Below are 12,949 nucleotides of genomic sequence, written 5' to 3'. Positions count from 1 at the left end.
TTATTATTTAAATAGTAACAGTTTCAATAATGTCACATATAAGATAACTGTGACAAATATATATTTAAACTCAGACAGTTCAGCATTCCTTCTGCTCTTGTGGCATGTATTCCCGATCTTCTTTTTGGTTTTTTCCTAGTTCCCTTATGATGGATATTGAACAAGAAATGGCGGGGCTTTCTATCGATGGTGAGGAGAATGACGGCGTTCAATGTTGACTAAAGCATCGAAAGGTGATTTGTTTTTTTGTTGAAAAATGGATGGTATATTTACACACTTTAGTCACTAAACTTTAGGGTATTTACAAATTAGTCCTTAAGCTTCAACTATAAATACCCTAGCTCATTTAGCTTCAAAAGCATCCCAAAGCATTCTAGCTTTCTTCCAATACTAGAGAATTTAGAGAGTTTCTTGAGAGTTGTTTTCTCCTTTTTATCAAGAGATAATTATCATTGTTTTCTCCTTGGTAGATCGAGAGAAGTTGTAATTCCTATTTTCTCATAGTGAAATTCTTCTACCGTTGCCCGTGGTTTTTAATCTATATTATTTAGGGGTTTTCCACGTAAATTTTGTGTCTCTTTTATCTTCATTTTTATTTTCTCAAATTATCAGTTGTGATTTTGCTCTATTCGATAGCCGTCTTCCGCAACAATTGGTATCCGAGCCAGATTAGAGTGTGTAATATCTACTTATTGTCTTTGTGGTTGCCACCAAAAGGTGGATCCTCCAGCATAAGAGAGTAATAAGTTATTACCCATTCTTTGAAGGTTCTAGAGAACTATTCACGATAGTGAAATAGTGGGAGCTATCTGTAATAGAAGCTTTGGCAACGAAATTTGATATTGAAAAATTCAATGGGAGAAATTTCTCATTGTGGAAATTGAAGATGAAGGTCATCCTAAGGAAAGAAGGTTGTCTAGCAGCTATAAGTGAAAAGCCGGTAGATTTCACAGATGATAACAAATGGATCGAAATGAATGGGAAATCTATGGAAAACTTTCATCTAGCATTAGCAGATGAAGTATTGTCAAGCATCGAGGAGAAGAAGACATCTAAGGAGATATGGGATCATCTCACCAAACTGTACGAGGCCACATCGTTGCACAATAAAATTTTCCTTAAGAGGAAATTGTACACACTCCGTATGCCAGAATCTACTTAAGTGACGGAGCACTTAAACACACTAAACACTTTATTTTCTCAGCTTACATCCTTAAGCTGTAAAATAGGAGAACAAGAACGTGCTGAACTTCTACTTCAAAGTCTACCGGATTCGTATGATCAACTCATCATCAACTTGACAAATAATAATGTCACCAGTCTAGTCTTTGATGATGTTGCAGCTGCAATTCTACAAGAAGAAAATCGGCACAAGAACAAGGAAGATAGACAAGTAAATATGCAACAAGCAGAAGAGTTGACAACGACGAGAGGGAGATCAACAAAACGTGGCCAAAGCAGCAGTCACAAACATAGTAGATCGAAGTCGAGGAGCAAGAATAATTTAAAGTGCTACAACTGTGGAAAGAAGGGTCACTTGAAGAAGGATTGTTGGAGTCTAAATAAAAACTCAAATCCACAAGGCAATACCGCAAACACTTCAGATGATGAAGATGCTCTATGTTGTGAAGCGTCAACCACCATGGAAGGTAGAAAAATATTTGCAGATATATGGCTCATTGATTTAGGAGTAACATATCACATGACCTCAAGAAGAGAATGGTTCCATCATTATGAATCTGTCTCAAGAGGATCTGTGTATAGTTGCAATGATCATGCCTTAGAGATCATTGGCGTGGAACCATCAAATTGAAGATGTATGATGGAACAATTAAAGTTATTCGAGATGAGCGACACGTGAAAGGCCTAAAGAAAAATTTATTATCCTATGGATTGTTGGATAATAATGCAAGCAAGATTAAAACACGAAAAGGAATCATGAAGGTGTTTCGTGGAGCGCTTGTTGTGCTGAAAGGAGAAAAGATAGCTGCAAACTTGTACATGCTGAAGGGAGAGACTTTACTAGAAGAAGAAGCCTCTGTTACCTCATGCAATTCAGATTCTGCAATGCTATGGCATCAGAAACTTGGACAGATGTCAGAACATGGAATGAAAGTCCTTGTGGAGTAAAAGCTAATTCCAGGCTTAACAAAGGTAACACTTCCTTTGTGTGAGCATTGCATAAAAGTAAGCAGCACCGGTTGAAATTCAACACGTCAAATTCTAGAGGCAAAAGTGTTCTAGAATTGGTTCATTCTTACGTATGGCAAGCACCAGTTACATCCCTAAGTGGAGTAAAATATTTTGTCTCATTTATTGATGACTACTCCAGGATATATTGGGTGTACCCTATTAAGAAGAAGTCAAATGTTTTTTCCACTTTCAAAATCTTCAAAGCGCGGGAGGAACTTGATTATGGAAATAAGATCAAGTGTTTTAGAACAAATAATGGAGGTGAATACACAAGGAAGAATTTGATGACTTTTGCAGGAAAGAACGCATCAAAAGACAGTTCACAGTGGCGAACACTCCTCAACAAAATGAAGTGGTAGAGCGGATGAATAGAACCTTGTTAGAAAGAACAAGAGCAATGTTGAGGGATGCAAGTCTAAAAAAATCATTTTGTGCATAAGCAGTCAATACCGCCTGTTATTTGGTGAATCGAGCTCCATCAACTGCAATAGAGCTGAAGACACCAATGAAGATGTGGACTGGTAAACCAACTGATTATTCAAACCTCCATGTATTTGGAAATATTGTATACGTGATGTATAACTCCCAAGAAATTTCAAAGCTGGATCTAAAATCCAGGAAATGCAAATTCTTGGGGTATGCTGATGGTGTAAAGGGTATCGCTTGTGGGATCCCACTGCCCGCAAAGTGATCATCAGTAGGGATGTTATCTTTGTAGAAGATAAGCTACAAAGAAAAGAAGAAGATGGTAGTGCTAAAAAGTCAGAGACTACACAGATACATGTGGAAAAGGAGTTTGAACAAGGAGATTCTTCTGAAGCAGAACTAACACATGATGAACAAGAATCAGAGAGTTATAAAGCTCCAACAACTCGTCAATCAGATCGTGTGAGAAGACGTTCCAATTGGCACTTAGATTATGTTATAGAAGGTAATATTGCATACTGTCTTTTAACAGATGAAGGTGAGCCATCAACATACAGGAGGAAATAAACAACTTAGATGCTTCACTATGGATGATGGCGATGCAAGAGGAAATTGAAGTCCTTCATAAAAATAATACATGGGACATTGTGCCACTACCACAAGGAATGAAGCTAATTAGTAACAAATGGGTCTTCAAAATCAAGCGAAATGGTGACGATCAAGTTGAGAGGTATCGTGCAAGACTGGTGGTCAAGGGATATGCTTAAAAAGAAGGTATTGATTTTAATTAAATCTTTTCTCCTGTGGTTCGACTAACAACAGTTCGAGTAGTTTTGGAAATGTGTGCTACATTGAACTTATATCTAGAGCAGCTAGATGTTAAAACAACTTTTCTTCATGGAAATCTTGAAGAAGATATTTATATGCTCCAACCTGAAGGTTTTGAAGAAAAAGAAAAGAAGAACTTGGTTTGCAGGTTGAACAAATCTCTGTACGGTCTAAAGCAGGCACCGAGGTGTTGGTATAAGAGATTTGATTCCTTCATTATGTGCCTTGGATACAACAGACTTAATGCAGACCCTTGTGCTTATTTCAAGAGGTCTGGTGATAACGATTTTGTTATATTGTTGTTGTATGTGGATGACATGTTAGTTGTAGGACCCAACAAAGATCATATTGAATAATTGAAGGCACAACTAGCTAGGGAATTTGAAATAAAGGACTTGGGATCAGCAAACAAGATTCTAGGGATGCAAATACACTGAGACAAAAGTAATAGGAAGATTTGGCTTTCACAAAAGAATTACTTGAAGAAGATCTTGTCACGATTCAACATGCAAGATTGTAAGCCAATTTCTACCCCTCTTCCTATTAACTTCAAATTATCCTCCAGTGTGAGTCCTAGTAGTGAAGATGTGAGGATGGAGCTGTCTCGAGTTTCGTACGCATCAGCAGTGGGAAGTTTAATGTTCGCTATGATATGCACAAGACCAGACATTGCACAAGCAATGGTAGTGGTTAGTCGGTATATGGCGAATTCAGACAAAGAGCATTGGAATACAGTAAAGAGGATCCTAAGATATATCAAAGGGACCTTAAATGTTATATTATGTTACGGAAGATCAAACTTACTAATCAATGGTCAGTTGTGGCTACATCAACAACAGAAACAGAATATGTAGCAGCTACATAATCCAGTAAAGAAGCAATTTGTTTGAAGATGTTATTGGAGAAGCTTGGGCACAATCAAGAGTATGTCTTTCTGTTTTGTGACAGTCAAAGCGCCTTGCATCTAGCAAGGAATCCAGTATTTCATTCAAGGACAAAGCACATACGAGTTCAGTACCATTTCATTCGTGGAAAGGTGGAAGAAGGGACGATAAATATGCAGAAGATTCATACCAAAAACAACATAGCATATTTCATGACGAAGGCGATCAATACCGATAAATTTACTCGGTGTCGATCCTCCTGTGGCCTGTCAGAGACGTAAGCAACATGAAGGTACAAGGTAGAAAGAATGGTGTGAAGATATGATTGTTCCAATCAAATCTTCAAGTGGGAGATTGTTAACTAAAGCACCGAAAGGTGCATACAATTAATGCACCGAAAGGTGCATACAATTAATGCACCGAAAGGTGCATACAATTAATGCACCGAAAGGTGATTTGTTTTTTTGTTGAAAAATGATGGTATATTTACACACTTTAGTCACTAAACTTTAGGGTATTTACAAATTAGTCCTTAAGCTTCAACTATAAATATCCTAGCTCATTTAGCTTCAAAAGCATCCCAAAGCATTCTAGCTTTCTTCCAATACTAGATAATTTAGAGAGTTTCTTGAGAGTTGTTTTCTCTTTTTTATCAAGAGAGAATTATCATTGTTTTCTTCTTGGTAGATCAAGAGAAGTTGTAATTCCTATTTTCTCATAGTGAAATTCTTTTACCGTTTCCCGTGGTTTTTACCCTATGTTATTTAGGGGTTTTCCAAGTAAATTTTGTGTCTCTCTTATCTTTATTTTTATTTTCTCAAATTATCAGTTGTGATTTTTCTCTATTCGATAGCCGTCTTCCGCAACATTCAAATCGACTTGGAAGAGACTGACTCTCCATCGTGTTTGGTTTATTGTTTCATCGACTCTTTTTTAACCTCAAGTATTATCAATTTCCCTTCTATGCGATCTGCCCTGGGCAATCTATGGCGACCCTCAGGAAGAGTTTCTATTTCAGAGTTAGGGGATGGTAGATATCTCTTTCGATTCTACCTCAATGTTAATGTTGAAGGAATTGAGAGAGGTGGTACATGGAACTTTAACTCTCACCTTTTGATCCTTTATAGACTAAAAGATGTTGAAGATCCTTTGATGGTTCCTTTACACTATGTGAATTTATGGGTTCATATTACTGATAATCCAGTCGGCATTATGTCAAGTAAAGCGGCTAAGGTTATGGGAGATTTCATTGGTTCTTTTATCCAGTATGTTTCATCGGCAACGTCTCTGGGATATTGATTCTTTCTAATGTCAAACACCACTTTGTCAGATTCGAGTATGATAGATTGACACTTTTTTGTTTCTTATATGGAATATTAGGCCATGGCAAGAATTACTATCCATTACGTTTTATTGAAGGAGGACAAAATCTTCAATTGGGTTGGGATGCTTCTTTCAGGGTTCCACCACGTAGGGCAACTTTGAACTATTGCAGATGGCTACAAGAGGAAGGCAGTGGCGTCCTATCTTTCTCGCCCATCTTCAGCGCGGGTTTTAAGGGATCTGATTTTAATTACCCTTTATCACGCACGTCAATTCAGGGTAACCCATGCATACAAATAACGACAACATGTGTATATACGGAAAGACCAAAGAAAAAAAATTACCCAATAATGTCAGCGTTGACATTGGAAGAAAAGTTGATACTAGCTTCCAAACTAAAGTGCCAGATCAACACCAGCTTTTTCAAACTCTAGTTCCACAGATGGGCCTGCAAATCATCAATCCTAATGATGATTTCGATATTGCAATGGATGGTTCTAAGGAAGAAAGTCCATTTGCCCATTTAGACAGCTCCAAAACGTTCTCGTCACCTTGAAAAATGGTCAATAGTTTCCCCTAAAGTGGATTCGAATAGCACATTTTCGTCTACATCGGCAGGCCCAAATGAGCGGGCTAGCCGCTCACAATGAGGCTGTTATGTTGGAATATTTGGGGTTTAGGGATGCAACACCCTAAACTCAATTGGGCCTAAACTGCCACATTGAGTTATCGAGTAACCCCTGAATTTCAAAGCTAGCTCGTTTTCATTTAAAACATACTTAATGGTATCGTAATTAAATCATACATAATTTTCATAAAAACATTTTATAAAACCAGAGCATTGTAACACATAATCTAAATCAAAATAATACATATTGAGGTTTACAACTCAAATACATAGGTAAGGTTCTATGAATATACATGCCCACTAAAGTTAAGTACAGTACTTTGAAGGATATACTGGAAATCTTGCTATGACGGTGTTCCATGAACTGCTCAATCTACTAACCTGCCAACGGAAACATCCGAAGGCTAATCGCTTATCTAGAGCAGTATTAAAAGTCTCATAAACATAAGCGTGCTAAAGATAAGGTACTAAGAGGTAGGTATATGCATGACCTAGATCAAATGCTACCTACTTAAGGCTTAGTTGTTCTAATACTGACATAAGAGTTTCATGCTCCTTTCATCTCTTGCTAAGGGCCTCTCCATGAGAACACCCTACAGAGTCTCCAAGCATAATAATTGTGACTACTACGCATTATCTAAATACGAGACTAACTCTATTAAGCATCATACATACATATACACATAGTTGAGGTAGGCATCATGGTGCGGCTGAGGGGATACATCTCGGAGCTCACTTACCCCTCTAGCCTACCTATACCCTTGTGTAATTTGGGGTGAGATTCGAAACTACGTCGGAAACGTACACCCTACGAACTTACTCCGTCGAGTCTTGGGGCATCTACGCCCAACTGGCAGAAGAAGTGTCATAGCACTGACCGATATATACTTGGACATACTATCAAACAAGATAATCGTCCTACTACTAAAGTAACTCGGGTGTCCTGGCTATTTCTCAAGTGTCACATAAAGGTTAGTTTTATGATACTTATCTCTTTAGTTATTTAAGCTATTCTTGTTCTCAATTTCTGTTCTTCCTAGCTGTTAACTCACTCGTTCCCTTATCTGGAACGTTATACGAAGGTTTATTAGCATGTTACTTCTGTTATTATTTAGGTTATTCTATTATGATAGTGTAAACACTTAATTTCGTCCGTCATTATATATTATATATTATTATTATTATATAATTCTACATTTATATATACTATACATTTACATTTATTTACATTATATTTTTCAAGCCTAAACAAGTGGCCCAAACCAAGTATAAAATGGTGTGACCCAAGCCCGTAGCCCAGACGCAACCTAACTGTCCAACAGTGGTCCAACACCTGGATCCAGTAGAGCAGCCCGAACCTAGAGCCCCGAACATCCCTGACCAGCATTCGCTGGAGCAGCCTACGTGGAACCCTACTCAAACCAATCTCCAAACAATCCTAATCCCTTCACTCCCCTTCAGCGCCGCATCCACCCCAAGCATCTCAATGCCGCATCCGAGTTTCATGCCCCATGCTTCTCACGCAACAGCCTCCACCGAATACGCTCCACGCCAGCCCTTTCGCTCAACAAACAACAACCAACAAGCCAAGAATGATAGGATTCTATCCCTAAAAATAGAATATATTCTAGGCTATAAATATGTGTTTTTATTCAACACACAAGAAAAAAAAAGATATGGAGAGAATATCATAGAGATTTACACACGATATTACACAGTTTTTACAAAAGAAACACCGAGAGAAATCGAAAGCCATTCTAAGCAAACACAAGGGCATTTCGAAGCATTTTGTAACCTTCTTGGGAAGCAATAAAGGGTAAAATTTTTCACCTTTCGTTGGTCGATATTTGCATGCTGAAGTTGTATACTTTTTCATTATTTTGGATTCGAAAATAGCAAATTTTTTTTTTTTTGAAATTTCTTCTTCAGATCTACACGCCCTCGAGGTGATTTTGAGAAAACCACTTTAATTTTTTTAAGAGGGAATAAAAGCTATTTAAAAATATAAAAAAAATTATGCCGTCGATGATCGGCGTGGCGGCGTGTGGCAGTTTTCTGGATTTTGGGTGGATGCGTTCTTCAAATGAAGAACACAGTTGAGCAGGCGAGAGAAATCGAAAGAGGGGGCTTTTGTGTATCAAATGAGAAATGAAACAAAGTTTTGCCAAAATTTGGCATTTATATAACCCGATTGGACTGACCCGTCGACCCGACCCATGGAGTGTGACCCGCTTGTTTATGAGAAAAATAGGGTTAATCCTTCTAATTTTTTAGAGGTATATTTCACCCCCAAATCAACTTTAATTCCCCCAATTATTTCAAAATTATACCCCTGATTTGTCTTATCTTTCAATTTGGTCCCCTCGTAATTTATTTTTTTCTCTTATTTTTCTAAATATTATATATATATATTTTCCTCATTTTACATTAGTATTATATATATATATATATATATATATATATATATATATATATATATATATATATATATATATATATATATATATATATATATGTATGTATGTATGTATACTTAATTTTTTATCATTATTAATTATTTCTTTATTTTTTTGTTTTTCCTTTTTTTTCTGTTTATCATTTATTTATTATTATTACTTTTAGTATTTTATTTTATTATATGTATACATTTTATATATATATATATATATATATATATATATATTATTTATTTATGCTATTTATTTGTTCTCATTGTTTTTTACTCCTATTATTTTTATCTTTTTAACACTTTACTTTTTATTTTTCTCTTGTATATTTTATATTTCTCTATTTTATTTTATTCTTTCATTTTTATTCTTAGAATTTGTTCTCATTTATTTATTTATTTTATTCTTATTTGTTTCACTTATTTCTTTTGTTTTGGTCTTTAGTTTTATTTCTTTGTTTTCTTTGTTCTTATTATTATTATTCCTATAGATTGGTCATTTATCTTATTTTTTTCCCGTAACACCTTGTTTGATTTTTTAAGGGTATTTCCATAAACTCATTAAAGGTAAGTAATTTGAATCATTATTTTACCTTTTAAGTTAAATTACAATTTTCTTAATTAAAGACAACTGAAAATTACGTAGTACCGAAAGGGCAGCTCAAGGGTATTAACCCTTCCTTGACTGTAACCGACTCCCGAATCCGACACATCTTTGGTAAGACACAGATCATGTAAGAAATAAGGTGGCGACTCCAAATCATTTTTCCTAAGTCGAAGCTCAATTCCGGGCCCACCCGAAAGATGGTTCCGCCAGCTTAGCGACTCCATTGGGGACAAATAAGTAAGTCAGGCTAAGATAATTTCATGTTGTCTTTTTAATGAAAAGGGTAAGTTTAAATTTTAAGGTAATTTACTTACTTTTGATTATTATTATTTTTTTTCAAATAAATATTTGTACCGACGGTTTTCTCAATGATTTTAGCCTTTAAAGCTTTTTTTCATCTAAGGCTCTAAACCCGAACTCCAAACTCATTTTTAAGTGGGGTGAAAGCGACGCTCTCGTGAGAATTTATTCTCTGTATGGGCCTAGCAAGTAACCTTTGGGATTCATATACCTTATGCTTTCGTGTGAATTTATTCTCCATATGGGCATAAGGGAATGTTTCCTCTCGAGTTTAACTTAGTCCACACAAGCTTGTAATGGGCTTAGGACTAAGGGCCTGGCAAGCCCAAGGGGGGCACCAGCAAGGAGAACTCGGGTACCATTTTTAGAACCTAAACTGGGGGACTATAGAGGATTAGAGCCTACCCCAAAACCCCATTTCAAACCCTAAGATGTTTTTACCCTAACCATGTTGTTTGCCATTTTCCTTTTACTTTTTTTACTTTCATTACTATTTTTCTTATTTTACTAACTTTTTTGCTTTCATGTTTATTTTATTTTATCATTCACATCATTCAAAAGTGGTGCTGATCCGCCAAAAATGTGTTCGTTAAACATAAATAATTTGAATTAATGGACAGAGGGGTTATAATACAATAGATGAAAAGCTCGAGAGTCGGTTATGGTCAGAAAGGATTTAGAACAGATCGGGGATACACTGAGCACACTAAAAGTCATCTTTTTGAACTGGCAAGGGTTGCAGGGGCAAGATGAGAAAAGGTTACTGACCTGAGGAGTCCCTTCGAAGATAACAAGAACAAGATGACAGAACCCTAGCTGAACCGGAGGCCATTGTTGACAAATCCAAGAAGCAAACAAGTGAGTTTCAGATAGTTCCCTTCAATAGAGGCTTCTAAAGGCACTTTCGTTGAGGACAGACTCAGCAGAGAGTCAAAACCAGAGATGTATCATTCGAGACTTCTTGGGGCAAGTACAAAATACAACTCGTCACTTGCACGGTTTAGGAAGAGGAGCCGGAACGATTTGACAGGATATTCAACTGATGACAGAAAAAAGACGGAAGACGAATCAACTTGTAAGAGGCTGTTCGGGATCTATACCATCAAAATCTTTTTTGTCTCTTCAGACGTAACACTTTTGTCCCCCAATAAGGATTATTTATAGTAATAGACACATTTTTAGATCAATGCCTCGAACATTGCATACATATGCATTTAAACATATTTTGTATTTTGTTATTTTCATTTCTTTACATTCGCATTAACTAACCGACGCATGTCTCATCATAAGGAACAAATAATGGATACACCACCTCAAGCCTTGGACACACCTCATCCACATAACACCTGTTTGAAAAAAAAAGAAGATGAAAGCAAGAAACACATAAATCGAGGAGAATATGCTGAAGTTACAGAGAGAGCTAGAAGATAAGATAAACCAGAGTAGTATGTGTACTCTGGATACAATCATGAAGAAACAAGAGTCCTTGGTCGATCAAATTGTGGCCAAGTTATCTGGTCTACATCAAGAGAGTGAACCTGGGGCAGGTTCATCGGAAGGGATAGGTAATCCATCTACCCCACAAGTGGTTATCATACCTGGAATCTTACCCGAACTTCAAGGGGACCTATCCACTGCAAAAGTGAAAACACCATCTGCTACAAAAATACAAACGATTGCTTCTAACCCTGAGAACAATCCGAGTTATTACCATATATCGAATTTGTACGAAGAGAACAAAGCAGAGAAGATGGAGAAGAAAATCAAGAAATTGGAGGACCAAATGAAGGTAGTTAAAGGAGACCATGACTACAATGGAGTCGATGCCGCGAAACTCAGTCTAGTCCCGGACTTGGTTCTTCCTCCAAAATTTAAGTCCCCCGAATTTGAGAAGTTCGATGGAAACAGTTGCCCATCCACTCACATCACAATGTTCTACCGAAAGATGATAGGATATAGAGGAAACAACCAACTTCTGATCCACTGCTTCCAGTAGAGTATGTCGGGCTCAGCCATCCGGTGGTACAACCAACTAAGTCGATCCCATATCAAGACTTGGAAGGACTTGGCTAAGTCATTTCTAGAACAGTACAAGCACATCAATGACATGAGGCCAGATCGAGTTATGCTGCAAAGCATGGAAAAGAATCATAACGAGACTTTCAGACAATATGTACAAAATTGAGGGATTTGGTTGTACAAGTTCATCCGCCCTTGGATGAGAAAGAAACCCGGAAGCTTTTTGTACAAACCCTGAAGGCTCCATACTTCAGACACTTTGTTGCCATCACATAAGGAAGCTTCTAAGACTTAGTTATAGCCGGAGAAATGATCGAGTCGGCCATAAAACAAGGCAAGATTAAGGATATGGAAGCTAGTAAGAAACCTCCTATGAGGGAGAGGGATGGAGAAATTAACAAAATCCACCACGTTAATAAAGATGTTACAATCTCCAACCCAAAATCAACTGCAGCTGTACCGTCAGGTACTTCTAAACAAGATTTCAGATAACCCCGGAAGGAAAGGGAATATTTCGACCCTATTCCCATGACCTACAAAGAGCTTTACCGATAACTTCTTGACACCCACGTAGTGTCACCATATCCGGTGGAACCCATGAAGCCCCCATACCCCAAGTGTTATGATGAGAATGCTCATTGTGAATATCACGACGGTGTCCCAGGGTACACCATTGAGAACTGTTACGCATTCAAGAGAATCGTGTAGAAGATGCATAACCAAAACTGGATCAACTTCAACAACTTGGGGGTATCCAAGTGAGAAAGATCATTTCATCATTCGAGATATTTTGTTTGAATTGGTTTTTTCATCTTTTCTCAAGTTTTTAAAGAATAAATAAATTTATGTTACTTTAAAGACGACAATCAATCAATCAAATTTGCAGACTTACAATTCTTTGAATATCAACTGCATCAAAAAACTCTGTAAATGATCAGAGTTACATATCTTTGACATTTTGACATGATTAAGAAAACAAGGACTTTAACCTTACCCAAAGAAGATACGCTCAAACACCGTACCCTTCTCTTACAAATAACCAATATAGCCTTCTCCTTTAATAAGGCTTGGTATTTAGATGTGCATAGGTACGGACAACATGGGCCATCTTCTGCATATGACATTACTATACTTTTTGTTTAAGACGTTCAATGATGATAATGATCTTCACAGATGGAATAGTTGGGTAAGCAAATCTAGTTTAGGTCAGTTGCATGAAAATTGAATTCTAAGGATAAGATTTCTTGACTTTTAACAACACCTAGACTATAATAGGTTCTCTTTGACAAGCTTAA

The 12,949-nt window shown here is 36.9% G+C and overlaps 1 pseudogene; it reads right to left on the bottom strand.

Annotated features, from left to right (window-relative positions):
* LOC120126184 overlaps positions 1 to 10,467 on the bottom strand; it is a 30,839-nt pseudogene extending 20,372 nt beyond the window's left edge.
* Between the last annotated feature and the right edge of the window lie 2,482 nt (positions 10,468 to 12,949).

This window comes from Hibiscus syriacus, unplaced genomic scaffold, assembly GCF_006381635.1.
Source record: "Hibiscus syriacus cultivar Baekdansim isolate YM2019G1 unplaced genomic scaffold, ASM638163v2 tig00110450_pilon, whole genome shotgun sequence".
NCBI classification, from domain to species: domain Eukaryota; kingdom Viridiplantae; phylum Streptophyta; class Magnoliopsida; order Malvales; family Malvaceae; genus Hibiscus; species Hibiscus syriacus.
This window is presented reverse-complemented; position numbering and strand designations above follow the sequence as displayed.